This window comes from Gracilinanus agilis, chromosome 1 (genome assembly GCF_016433145.1).
Source record: "Gracilinanus agilis isolate LMUSP501 chromosome 1, AgileGrace, whole genome shotgun sequence".
Lineage (NCBI taxonomy): Eukaryota > Metazoa > Chordata > Mammalia > Didelphimorphia > Didelphidae > Gracilinanus > Gracilinanus agilis.
In genome coordinates this window covers 280,353,221-280,368,012 of record NC_058130.1, presented here as the reverse complement: position 1 = coordinate 280,368,012, position 14,792 = coordinate 280,353,221, and the positions used below count along the sequence as shown (strand labels likewise).

The 14,792-nt window shown below is 35.6% G+C and overlaps 1 protein-coding gene across 3 annotated transcripts in view; it reads right to left on the bottom strand.

Moving 5' to 3' along the window:
* SNX24 (sorting nexin 24) overlaps positions 1 to 14,792 on the bottom strand; it is a 281,065-nt gene that overhangs the window by 173,887 nt on the left and 92,386 nt on the right. The window contains exon 1 of one of the 3 annotated variants that reach the window (XM_044662048.1): positions 9,854 to 9,917. The exons of the other annotated variants lie outside the window; for them this stretch is intronic. The gene's annotated coding sequence lies outside the window, so the exon portion shown is untranslated. Of the gene's footprint in view, positions 1 to 9,853; positions 9,918 to 14,792 lie in introns of those variants that run through there. 3 annotated transcript variants of the gene reach the window in all.

Here is a 14,792-nt window from a genome sequence, read left to right as displayed (position 1 = left end):
TGGTAAGGCTAGATAATGAGAGCTAAGTGATTTTCCCAGGGTCACATAGCTAGGTGGTATACAAGGTCATATTTGAACCCAGGACCTTCATTTTTAGGCCTGGCTCTCAATTCCCTGAATCCCACTAGCTGCCCTCTGTGAAAACTCTAAATAAGATACTAGCAAGGAGATTACAGCAATATCTCAAAAGTATCATATGCCATGATGAGGTGGGTTTTATACTAGGAATAGAGGAATGGTTCACTATTAGGAAAACTATGGGCATAATTGACCATGTCAATAACAAAACCAACAGAAACCATATGATTATCTCAATAGATGAAGAAAAAAACTTACAAAATACAATATCCATTCCTTGTAAAAATGCTAGAAAACCCTAGAATAAATGAAGTTTTCCTTAAAGTGACAAACAGCATCTATCTAGAACAATTAGCAAGCATTATTTGTAATGAGGATACACTAGAACCCTTCTCAATAATATCAGGGGTGAAGAAAGGATACTATTTAAGATTGTACTAGAGATGCTAGCTATAGCAATAAGAGAAGAAAAAGAATGTGAAGGAATTAGAATAGGCACTGAGGAAATAGTTATTACTCTTTGCATTAGATATTATAAGAATATACAGAGGACCCCAAAGAATCAACCAAAAAGCTAATTGAAATAATAAATTTAGCAAAGTTACAAGATATAAAATAAACCCACATAAATCAACAATATATCTATTTACCATCAACAAAATCCAACAGCAAGATGTAGAAAGAGAAATCCTATTTAAAATAATTGTAGACAATACATGAAGCTCTACCTACCAAAAAAAAAAACGATTATCTGAATATAATTACAAAACAATTTTCAGACAAAGTTTTAGATCTAGACAACTGGGACAGACCAAGTCAATTCTATCTAAATTAATTTACCTTTTCAGTACCATACCAAACTACCAAAAATTATTCATCAAGCATGAAAAAAATAGTAAAGTTCATATGACAGAACAAAAGGTCAAGAATATCAAAGTAATTAAGGAAAAAAAATGTGAAGGAAGGAGATGTCAAACTATATTATTAAATGATAATCATTAAAATAATCTGGTACCAGCTAGGTTAGGTAATCAACACAATAGTAAATTACCATAGTAACCTACAGTTCAATAAACCAAGAGATTTAAGCTTTTGGGCGAAGAACTCATTATCTGACAAAATTGTTGAGAAAACTGGAAAACAATATGGCAGAAACTAGGCAGAAACCAACATTTCACGCTATATACCAAGATGGATACTTTATCTAGAAATTTGGTGAATATCATATGCAAATTAGGGGAACACAGAATAGTTTACCTGTCATAATTATGGATAAGGGAAGAATTTATGACAAAATAAGACATAGAGAACATTAGAAAAAGTGAAATGCATAATTCATTAAATTAAAAAGGTTTTCTACAACAAGAATCAATGCAACCAAGATTAGAAGAGAAATGGAAATCTGGGGGAAATTTTTATAGTAAATATCTGTGACAAAGGTTTCATTTCTCAAATATATAGAGAACTGAGCCAAATTTATAAGAATATAAAGCATTCCTCTTTTGATAAATGGTCAAAGAATATGAACAAGCAGTCCTCAGGGGAAAAAATTAAAACTATCTATAGTCATATAAAAATGCTCCAAAACACTATTGATTAAAGAAATGCAAATTAAAAAAACTCTGATATGACTTGATTTGATTTAGCTGATATGACCAAAAAGGAAAATGAGAAATGTTGGAGGGGATGTGGGAAAATTGGGACACTAATACATCTATGATGGAACTGTAAGCTAATACAACCATTCAGGAGAGCAATATGGAGCCATAAAGCTATGCTTACCCTTTGACTCAAAAATACCACTACTGGGTCTGTATCCCAAAGGGATCAAAGAGAGGGGAAAAGCACTTACTTATACAAAAATATTTTTAGCAGCTCTTTTTGTAGTGGCAAAGAATTGGAAACTGAGGGGATGTTCACCAACTGGGGAATGGCTGAAAAAAACTAAGGTATAAGGTTGTCATGAAATACTGTTGCATCATACAAAATGATTAACATAAGTTAAGGAAAACCCAGAAAGACTTATATGAACTGATGCAAAAAGGAAGTGAGCAGAATTAGGAAGAAACTATGTACAGTAACAGAAATATTATACAATAATCAACTGTGAATGACTAAACTATTATCACCAATGCAAAGGTTCCAAGACAATTCCAAAGGACTCAGGATAAAAATGCTATTCAGAGTCAAAGAGCAACTGTTACAGTCTGATTGCAGATCAAAGCATTCCATTTTCTACTTTATTTATTACTTCAGGAGTTCTTTCTTGTATGTGTGATATATGTCTTCTTTCACAGCATAAGAAATATGGAAATAGGCATTGCATGACAGCACTGGTATAACCTATAATCAGATTATTTACTGCCTGGGGAGGAGGAAAGGAAGGTAGAGAGAGATTCCGAATTGCAAAATGTCAGAAAACAATTGTTAAAAATTGTTTCTACATGTAATTGAAAAATTTAAAAAAGAAAAAAATTAAAAATAAAGAAAAGTATTTCTTTTTTGCAGGAAATTGTGGAGTTGCTTCTAATCAACCTAGCTACCATCTTCTATTATTAACTTTATCCACATTCAAAGGTATAAAAATTGATTTTGTGTGTTTCTCTTAACCCCAGTCAAATTCTGTGATGCTAATCTTTTTTTCTTGTAAACTAGCACTAGGTCCTGTGGTCAGTTTTGCTTTCACCAATCTGATGTCTTCCCACAAACCTACTCAGTCAAAACATTGATTCTATGGTTTTATTTTTGGTACATTTAATCACTCTTTATTTTTATCATTCTCTTTCCCAGACAAGAATGCAATTATGAATTAGCACTAACCCTAGGTCCCAATAAATATTGCAATTTGAATGAGATTCAATCCTCTCCCCTACCCCCAACTTTTCCTTTTCCTTCTCATCTTGCCTCTCTCTCTGCCTCTCTCTTTTTCTTTCTCTTCCTCGACTCCTCTTCCTCCTGTCTCTCTCCTTGCTATTGGATTTCTCTCTTCCTTTATTTTCCCTTTCCACTCTCTCTTGCTTGTTCTTGGTCTGCTTTTCCTGATATGTCCTTTTCTTTTCTCCTTTCAGAGCTGTGTTTCAACCCAGGGAAATAAAAAATGTTTAACTAAGGTTTGTTTGTGGTCTCTTAAAGGATAAAGAAGACCTAGCCCTAAGCAAACTGAATAGAAGCAAAGACCACAGTCTGTCAAGGCAGTGCTGAGGTCTTAGTTTTCTGCCTTCAGATTTCTTAGGATCCTTTGAAAAAGGCAATCCCATTTTTCAGTTATGATTGTGACGTGAAAGGTTTGAGAGGGCTCCAGCTCTACCTTAAATATTCCAGCTATAAAAGTACACCAGAGGGATAAGAAAACTGAAGAGAAATAGCAATAAGATTCTTCATCCAGCCCAGAGCTATATAATAAGACCACAGAATGCCTGCAGGCATTCTAAGCAGAGAGAAGGCAGGTAAAGAGGATGCCAACACAGCAAGCTGGGAGCCTAAAGTCATCTGGTTTTTCAGAGCAGTAAGAGACAGATCTATCACCCAGAGTCTCTTTTGTAAAAGGTGACTGAGTTGGGCAATACGCTCTTACATGGGGTTTTCTAAAAGGCCTGAAGCTAGTGTCCTAAGGACTTACACAATAGCCACTACAACTGAAGGCAGGACTACTACAGCACACTGGTAACCCTAACAGTGCAAGACAGAGCAAGCACAGCAGCCAGGAAGCCTAAGTACCACAAGGCCTGAAGACAAAGCTTGAAGTTACAGGTCTAAGCCAGTGATGGTGAATCTTTTAGAGGAGTGGGTGACATGAGAAATGTCCTTATGTGGAGAGGGGAACAGGACCAGCCTGGCCCCATATCCCTCCAGCTTTCTAGTAATGAACTCTAGTGAACTCTGTGCTGACGGCATGTGTGCCCACAAAGAGGTCTCTGAGTTCCCCCTCTGGCATGTATGTCATAGGTTCACCACCACAGGTATAGACAGTTTGAATAAGAGTTTGCACAAGAGCAATGACACCCGAGCACCCAGATAGCCTACAGTGGAGCCTCAGCAGAAGAAAGTCAGTATAGCACCCAAAAAAGCTCAGCAAGTTAGTGTTCCTATCAGTCAATGCAAAAGTCAAGATCAACACAGCAACCAAGCAGATAAAAAACTGAGAGTGTCCAGTACAATTAACATAATCTAACTGATGCCTTTCAGGATCAACTCCCAGTTTAAGAATATAAAAGAAGAACACAAAGAAAAGACTAAAACTAAAAGCTTTGTTGAACCATTAGGAAAAAAGAAAAACCAGAAGTTCTGGCAGAGTGACCCATGGTCATAGTTAAGCATTCTAGTACAAGAGTAGAAAGGGCAACCAGACTCAAGAGAGAATAGAGTTAAGCAGGTACACCTCATCTAAGAGTACAGGAGGTCTAATCCAGTGGTTCCCAAACTTTTTTGGCCTACCGCCCCCTTTCCAGAAAAAATATTACTTAGCTTACTTACTTTTATACTATCATTGCCCCCAAATGCACCTGTGGCCATCACGGTCCCCCTAGATCGCAGTGGCACCCACTTTGGGAATCACTAGCCTAATCCAAGCACAAAATGCCTGGAGAAAAGAGTAAACAAAAGAAAATGTCAACCATTGTCAAGAACTACTATGAGTTAAGGAGAAACCTGTTAGGTAAAAGCAGAAGGATAACTCCACACATTCAAGTGAAAGTGTACTCAATGAAAAGAAAGCTTGGCCACAAAGGCTTCTAGAGCCTAGAAGAAATGAAGAGACAAAACGTGAAACTATAATTTAAATTAGAGCTCTTGGCAGGGGGAGGAGAGAAGATAAAGTATTCAGAATGGAAGATAGGAAATCTTACACAAATAACTGACTTTCTGAAAGACAAATTGGAACAAATAATTCAATTCCCTAAAATGATAGGACAAAATTAAAAGATTTGAAAATTAGTAGAAAATGTAAGACACTTACTATGAAAAACAATCGACTTGAAAAATAGTTTAAGGAGAAATAACTTAAGAATTATCAGACTCTGAAAATAAAATTGATGCCATACTTCAAGAAATCTGTCCAGATCTATAAGAAATAGAAGGTAAGGAGAAATTAGGAAGACTCTATCAATCAATACTGAAAGAAACCAGAAGTTTAAAAGACCCAAAAATATCACAGTCAAAATCCAGATTTACAAAACCAAAGGAAAATATATTACAAGCACCAAGAAAGGAAGAGTTCATATACCTAGAAACCACAATCAGGATCACACAGGAATGCAACTATTATAAAAGAGAGAAAATCTTCAAAAATGAGATAGGCTTATAACAAAAAATAACTTAAGTCTGTAAAACTGAATTTCTCTACCAAAGGGGAAAAATGAGCTTTTAACATAATAGGGGAACTTCTGTGATGGAAAGACAAGGAAAGAATCAGTATGAGTCAATAGAAAATTAGAAAAGTAAATATTCCTGAAGTCAAAAGAAAGAACTAAATGATGATCACATGTTTCCATTCACTGTGCTTCAGTTTTCTCATTTGTAAATGGAACGGGCTGAAATGGATGGCATCCTACACATAAAACCCCATAACTTTAATAACAAAAACTGGCACAATTAAAAGTCAGAGAAACTATTTCATTAAATAATAGGATTAGGAATTGGACTTTTTTTTAAACTCTTATCTTCTACCTTAGAATTGATACTAAGTATCACTTCCAAGGCAGAAGAGCAGTAAGAGCCAGGCAACTGAGGTTAAGTGTCTTGCCCAGTGTAACACAGCTAGGCAATGTCTGAGGCCAGATTTAAACCCAGGTCCACCCAACTCTAGGATTGGCCCTCAATCTACTGAGCTACCTAGCTACCCCTATGGACTGGACTTAGGACTTAATTGTTACAGAGAATTCATGGTCAAGGATACTGCTTTGACAAATAAGATCACCTTTGAAATGTATTGTTTTAGAAAGTTGCCTAGAACACCGAGAGTGCCTGGTCCTAGGAGACATGGCCCAGGATTTGAACCCAAGTCTTCTGTTTTCATGGTGAGTTCTCTATCTCTATTACTGCTTCTTTCCAATCATAATATCTGTATTTAATATACATGTAACAACTGGCATAGCATCTAAATACCTAAAGGAAAAGCTAATTGAATTACTGGGAGAAGGAAATAGCAAACTGGCAAAATCACAGAATTGGAGTCAAAGAAGACCTCATTAACTAATTGGTCCAATTAATATATGAAAGAAATCCCTACAGTAATATATCCAACAAGTGGTCTTCTTTCCTCTGCATGAAGACCTGCATGAAGAGGGGGAACGCATGACCTCTCCAAACATATCAAGTTTCTTGAAGACAACCACCATATTCTTCCTGAGTTCTGTTCCCCAGGCTGAATATTCCCAGTTCCTTCAACCAATGCATGAACTCAAGACACTTTACCATCTTTGTTGCTATCCTCTAGACACCTTTCAAGCTTGTGGTCTTTCTTGAACAGTCTTTTTTAAGTAGTGATGCCCATTTCTCTCCAAGATTCTCATTTTCAGCCTAGAAACCAATTCTTCATCAGAAGAATCAGATACAGAAGAGAATTTTCTCTTATTGGCTCCTCAACCTTTTGAAGAATGAAATGTCAGATGTACAAATTTAAAGAAATCTCTATTCCCAATGTTAATATGGGCTATTTGTGCCAAACCCAAGATTTCCAAATTCATATTGGTCTTATCAGTCAGAATTAGACACACTTATATCCTGACATAGTAATGTCATTCTGATCCTCTTTGGGAATGAAGGACTACAACCAATCCATCCATAGTCAGGATCCAGTCTTAATCACCAAGTTTCAGTGATACTTAAGAGGTAAATTTTCTTATTTGTATAAGGACTATGCATTATTCCTAAACTGTGAATATTTTTATATAGATATTTGAAACCCATGGGTTTTATTATTGACTCTTTTCTTGCCTGTCATCTTCCAGAAATTTCTGGCTTTCTAAGCCACAATTCTTCCTTCTTTAATTACTCTCTATATTTTATCATTTGGGAGACCTACATAGGTAGTCACTTTCTTCCCTCCCACACCCTTTTCCACTATTCCATTGCTGGGCAGAAATGTATCATACTTTAGGTCAAAAATCCAAATCCTATTCTAAATATTTTTAGCCAGCTATTCATTTCCCAAATTAATTTTCCCCCTCTTTCTCCTTTTTCTCAGTTGTGGAAGAAATACAAATAACATGCATGATGCTAATCAATTTCCCTAATTCTTAAATAATATTCAGTATTTTTAGATGTCTCTTTGAATTACTTGAGGATATTTGCACCTTAAACTTAAGCAATTGGTTAAAACTTTTATAGCCATTTATGACCTCTCAAATGTCACAATCTCACCATTTCAACCTTAAGCCAACTACCAGTTTGTTTCAACAATTTGCACTACTAATTTTTTGTCTAAAATAAACTCCCTAAAGCCTCAGAGGAGGTAACCACAGGTACCTTTGGGGCCATTATATTGCCCCTAACCTTTAAATGAGCTTGAGTCTTTATATAGTTCACTAGGAAGTTGGAAGTTTCTAGCACGGAAAATTCACCCATCAATCCACTCTCTCAATCTGTTTAATTCTCTAATTATTCCACTTAATTTTTCTTACCTTACTCTCTGTGAGCTATATATATCCTTTAACCCTGCCTGGTACCTTACTCTGTCTCTTTTCTGTAATATTCCATTCTAGAAACTTCCAGCTTCCTACTGAATTGTATAAAAACTCAAGTATTCCCTTGCAGGAGTTAAAATGTGTCAAATAAAAGCTTATTACTTTTTTTTAAAAAACAACCTGTTAAAATAATTAGCTCATTTTAAGGTTAGGGTATAATGGCCCCAAAGGTACCTGTGGTTACCTCCTCTGAGGCTTTAATTTATTTTTGACAAAAAATTATGGGTACAATCACAATCACTTAAGCAGAGGTTTGGCTCTCTGCCTTAATTTACATTTATATTTATTCCTACTTAAAGCATGGCCTTATTGTGATTGAGGCAAAATTCAAGTTGCCTGAAATATTTGGGTAATATAAAATAATTGAACAAGCTGATTTTATCATAGTGTCTTTAGATAGAAAGACACTGTGAATGTAAGTTGAAGACAAAAATTCCCCTAGTCCTTGAGTAGGTGCATATATTAGCATTATCTGCCCAAGGTTTTAGTTCTAAGATGCTTATAGGGCAAATATCTCTCTTTTCTATCATAGTTCAGTTCTATGTTCTCTTTTTCTTTCTGTTATTTACCCTTGTGCTGCTGGATTTTTTCTGGAATAGCATGATATGATCTCCTTGCTTTCTGTTTCCAAACTCTCAGAATCTCTATCAGGTTCTTAGATAGCTCTTCCCTTTTATAAAATTTCTTAAGGATGTGAGCAACTCTCTCACCAATGGCTTTATTGATTCAGAGATGTACAGGCCCTTTTCACACTCAATTCTGATTGATACAATTAAGAAGGTTTTTATCCTCTAAAGGTAATTATTTTTAAGTGGAGTGTGATAATCATGAGAACTTCACTTTATACTGTGCACTGAAAATCTGGTCTACTTGTATAAGGTCCCAGAACAAGAGTACTGATCTTGAACAGAGTGAGTATTGATTCATTCCTTCCTTGAATTTGTATCCTCAATGCCTAACACAGCACCTGGAACACAGAAGAAGCTTAATAAATAATTGTTGATTAATTGAAGTCAACTCCTCTGTTTTACATATGAGAACACAGAAAGGTTAAGTGATTTTTATAATGTCATATAGGTAATTAAGCTGAATAGGAAGGACATGAATACAGGTTTCATGACTATAAATCCAATCTTCCTTCCATATCATGCTGCTCAGGTCTCTGGGCCTCAATTTCCTTATCTGTTAAATAGTGATAGTAACACTTTCATTAACTGCTTAACCATAAAGTGGCATATAAATATTAATTATCATCTTTATTTTCTTGATTTAGTATTTAAGGGCAAGGGGTTTATTGACTTCCATGGTACCACGTACCCCTTTACAAGAGGATAAAACCTATGGATATCTAATCAGAATAATGTTCTTAAACGACAAGAATAAAATACATAAGATTACTAAAGAAATCAATTATGGTAAAATACTAATATTAAAATATAATTACCAAAATATTTTAAAACAGATTAAGAATTTTTGCTCTATGGAAAACTATCTGTAATAGACAACTTGTTTTGCTTGTTGAAATTGAATCAAACTAGCATATTATGCTAAGACAATTAACATAGCTAATACGCTAAAGTTTATGTTCAGATTTTCTTCCCTAAAAACAATTTTAAAACACCTATTACATATTATGCATGTACCAGGATCATTTTGCCTCATGTTTATATGGGAAAAAAGTCTTGTCTGCAACAATATAAAATCATTTATACATTGTAGACGTCAGTTGTCAACTATGTCTATTCCAGTGATTTCCCTCTCCTCTTTCCGTTCTCAGTCTGGGTGAGCTGTCAAGTTTCTAGTTTCTGATGTGCATTTACATCATTCAATGACATGTGACAGCAGTGAAAGGCCACAGAAAACTGCTTATTGATCAGAACAAAACTAGCTGATGAAACAGATGAGGTTGTATCACAGAAATGCAGCCACACTCAGGTGATGACATTTTGCTCTCCTGTATACAAGTCTTTAGTGGAATACAACTTCATTATATCATGCCACTAGTGCTTACAGCAACACACTGATTTCATGACTGTTTTGGCTATGTGGTGATGAGGACAATCTATTCGTGCTGGTATCAATGCATTACTAACCTGTTTTGTTCATGAACACTTGCAAACTACTGGCCAATCTGTCTTGATGAATATACCAAGAGACACTGAAGTCTCAATCTTGCCAAAATCTAATTGTGCTGACCTTTAAAAAAAAAAAAGGAATTACCATTTAGTGATCCACAATTCCTCAGATTTAGTTGCTTTAAAACTTTTGTACTATTGTATAAAGAAGTTTGAGGTGAGAATTTCTTGAAATGTCTTCTAAGTGACTGGTAGAATGTTACAAAGTGATAATTAATAATTGGAGATGTTGCTAAATAATCTCACTTGTTATTTACATTTGGTTAAGTGTTAAGGTTCTAAATCTCAGCCCACTGTAGCCTTCTTTGTTTTAAAGACATGAACTTTAAGTCCACAAGGAATTTATGTTTTTTGTATATTAATTATAAACTAGTACTTGTCTTAGTCAAACAAAAACAAAAAACCACATATCTTTATGTGTATTTATGGCAATCTGCCATAAAGAAAGCAGACTGGGTTTGGAGAGCAAGGTGACAAATTGGCTTAAAGATAGACCAATCTTATCTCATAGAGCTCAGAAATTTAAAAAAACACTTATTTACTTGTAGAGTTGTTATTTTTATCTTTACTTTCCCTTCTTCCCATTTCCATATCTTAAAAGTAAGGATAGCAGAAGTGAGAGAAGCAAAGGCAGAGAGCAAAAGGAGAAGTAAAAGGGGTAAGAGTAGGAAGAAAAGTCTAGGAATCAAAGATCAAAAAGTTCTTTTGCAAGGAAAAAAAGAAGAGAAGTTTAAAATCAATTTGATTTGTACCACATACACTTATCCAAAGACTAATCCAGTTCTAACCAAATTTCAGTAACTTATTCATACTCATTAGCCTATATCTACTTCACAGCATCAGAGCTTGTGGGGATTTGGCATGTCATGTAGTTGAACAACCTCATTTACCAGAAGAGGAAACTAAATTTCAAGATGATATCAGTGCTGCATCTAGAACTTGACTCCAACTTCCACTTTATGCTTTTTCTACTAAACCATAATTACACTGGTGTCCTTTGGCTACTTGACTTGACATATCTAGCACAACTAGTCCCAGATACTACATACAGTTTATTAGAGCTACAGTGTACAAAAAAAATTAACTTAAGTCATCTAAAAATATAGTTAAGGATTGAGAAAGAAATAATAATTGCATAGCTAGAGACTAAGGGGTGTCTGGAACCTTAGAAAAAAAGAGTAGCTAGCACTAATAAAACAACAAAAATATAAAAGGAAGAAAGCCAAAGAGTCTGTGCCACTAGGAAGATCTCTATTAATCACCATCATAATCTTATTTTCATATAGGATCATAGTCTTTACAGGTGAAAAAAACTTGAAAGATCAACTAGATGAAGGAAGGGAAATGAGGCCCTGAGTTTCTTACCTAACATCACAAAGGCAATAGTAGTAGAACTAGGATTTTAATCCAAACCCTCTAGCACTGAATCCAATGTTCTTTTCTCTATACTATGATGCTTATCCATATTATTAGAGCTTCCATGAATAACTAGAAAAAAATTTAAAATAGTTTATAATTAATTTTAAAAGGAAGCATAAATAACTAAGAATCAAACATAGGTTTATTAAAAATAAAGTCAAAACAGACTAAATCCATTTCCTTTTTTAATAAGGATACTAGACTCATAAATTGGAAGAATCAAAAGGAAAAAAAAGTCTGTAATTCTAACATTATAATGGGTTAGAGTCTAGTGATGGGCAAACTATTCCCTGTGGGTCAGATCCAAGCCTAGTTTGCCCATCACTGCCTTAAACAATTCCCTAATTACTATGCCCCCACATCCAGATGTAGTAATTAGGGAATTGCCTAAGGCAGTGATGGGCAAACTATGGCCTGGATCTGGCCCATGAGGAATAGTTTACCCATTACTGTGTTAGACAATAAGTAATATAGGAGACTTTTACTGGTCCTGGTCTCCAAGTATTTTTATTGTGCTTAACAAAGTATTTGGCACATAGTAAATACTTATTAAATACTTGTGGACTGATTAAATACTTGTGGACTGATAAATATTAGATTAATAAATACTAAGTAATTAAGCACAATGTGGTTTTTGAAAGTATGCAATATGACTTGAGAACCACAGAGAAAAGGGAAAAAGCATTTATTAAGTGCCTACTATGTGCCAGGCCAATACTGTGTTAAGCACTTTACAAATGTTAACGTTACAATTTTTTTTTTATGTTCATAACAACCCTGGGTGTAAGTGCTATTGCCCCATTTTACAGCTGAGGAAAATGAGGCAAACAGAGATTAAGTGATTTGAGCAGGGTACCACAGCTAATGGGATTTGTTGAAAAAAATGATGATTTGTTTTGGACTTGTTGAATTTGAGATGTCTATGGGACATCTAGGTCTAGCTATAACTACAACTATAAATATAAATATATATATGTATATATATATATATGATAAGATATAAAATTAGTGATGGTGAACCTTTTAGAGACTGTATGCTGTGCCTTCCTCCCACCCAAGACCACATGCCAAACCTCCCCTCTTACTCCACAGAAGGGAAGGAGAAAGCACTCCCATTGGATGGCTGGGCAGAGGAACGGGTGATATGAAAAAATGTCATCAGCTCTGCCTGAGTCCTTCTGCCTTTCTGGTAATGAATTCAGGGTGAGGGAGGAAGGTGTCATGTGTGCCCACAGGGAATACTCTGGGTGCCGTTTTTGGCACACGTCATAAGTTCCCCATTACTAGCATATAATAGTTGTCTTTTGTTTTCAAAGAGCACAAATGATATCACAGGGTAATGTCTTGACTCTTGCATGAATTGTATTTAAGTGAGGTAGAGATGCACAAAGTCATCAGCCTCACTCTCTTATCCATCATGACTGGTGATGACCTCAAATGCAGTGGATGATTTTGGCATCTCCCATGTCTGATCAAGTTCTAAGTGTTCGAACAGAGCTTCCTTCAGCCACTTTTGTGGTTGTTCAAACAAACTGTTCTCATTCACCATTCCATTAGGGGAAGTCTTCACATGCCTGGAGTAGATATCTCCCTAACTCACTGACAGGTTTGAGGCCCATCAGTTACCTTCATCCTAGCCCATCTTCCAAGATGGTTTAGCAGAGTGTGTCCACTGTTCATGCTATAGCTTCTTGGAGCCACAGGTAAGAGCAACACTGAAAAGGGCAAGCCCTCACACCAAAAGTGATAGTGCTTCCTGAGCACCCAATAAACATTTATTGAATGATGAGGTACTAGAGTTCAGGAGAGCCATTAGGCCTAGATATTTTGATTAGAGGATCTTTTGCCAGAAGACATAATAATTGAAACTATGCAAGCTAATGCAATCATGAAAGGAGATATATATAGAGAAAAAAAGGGTCTGGGCAGAAGTTTGGGGGACATACAAAGCATGATATGAATAAAGATCCAACAAATAAGACTGAGAAAGGTGGAATGACAGGACCATAATTCAACATGATGAATTTACCAAGTAAGAGAGGAGAGAGAGAAAGGAAGATGGTTTAGGACAAAGCCTTATATTATGAACCAGTGACATATCCCCTATGCCTTGTAGAGCTCCTTGTACATGTTTACTGAATTTTGTAACTGAATTCTTTCCAGCTAAAAAAGATGGAGAGGTATGGATTCAATGAGAATATAACTAGGTGGATTATAATTAGCAGCAGCTAACTGAATTTACAACTAAAAATCATTTCCTAGGCACATTATTTTGTTTGAAAAATTTAAATAAATGAATAAAGTATTTATTAAGTACCTACTAGTGCAAAGCACTGTGCTAATCATAGTATAGATGGAAATGTGAAACACTTCCTACTTTCAAAGTGCTTTAATGAACTCTCACCTATCGTGGGAGTTAAGTTCCAGAGACCCCCGTGATAGGTGAATCTGTGAAGTAGCGGCGTTATATTTATTTTATTATTTATGTATATTTTAAATCTTTATAAACCCTTCCCACTCTCCTATAAATCTTTTCCACATTCTTATTAACCTACAGTCACTGAGCCAATCAGCATCCAGGATACAGAACATAGTGCTGTGGTTGGTCGCCTTTCATTCCATCAGCCTATAGAGTGCCGTATTAAGTTTAACTCCACAATATAGAATTTGATTTTTTTTACAGTAAAGGCAGGATAAGTAAACTAGGATGACTGTAATATGAAAAATTTCATCTACAAGTCATATGGAAAGGTACAATGGTCCTCAGAATACAACAGCAAAGCAGATCCTAGTTCTTCTTTAATGTCATTTTCACTGATAAAATCATATTAATTTCTTATGTTGAATCATAAGACAATAACAAGTTCTGTGACAAAAATTTTCTTTTCTGGGTCTTCAATAGCTATGGCTATAGCACTTGCAGAGGAAGTTGCCAAGATACATCTCTGCAGGAATTGTTTCTTAAAACAGTGCCTAAGAAGACTGGGCTAGAAACACAGCTATTCCAAAAAGTCTTGAGTTCAGTGTCCTGAGCTATTAGTATCTGAGAAGAGATGGTAGTCAATACAGTGGTGGTTTGATTTGCCTGGCAAATCTTGACTCGTGTCTCCTTTGAGTACCTTGCTGCTTCATCTGTGTTAATTTGCCTAGGAGAGTTGGCCCTTGCTTCCCAAGAGTTACTTCACCGGAAGATAGCTGTGAGGGATGGTCTGAAAGTAAGATTAGTGGTGATCTAGGAAGCACTGCTACTCCCAGGTCTGCTGCACCCATCTATTCAGTAGTTGCTGGTGGTGATGAGAAAGGTGGGCCCTCTCTCCAAAATGATTTTTCCAACCAATGATGGCTGTGGGAGCTGGGCTGTAAACAGGTCTAGTAGTTTTGGAGGCATTGCTATTAATAAGTCTCTTGGACTCTAGGTCCTAGATGGTCTGAATAAATATGTAAACAAATATTCCATGAGCTTTTAAAATTAAATCAA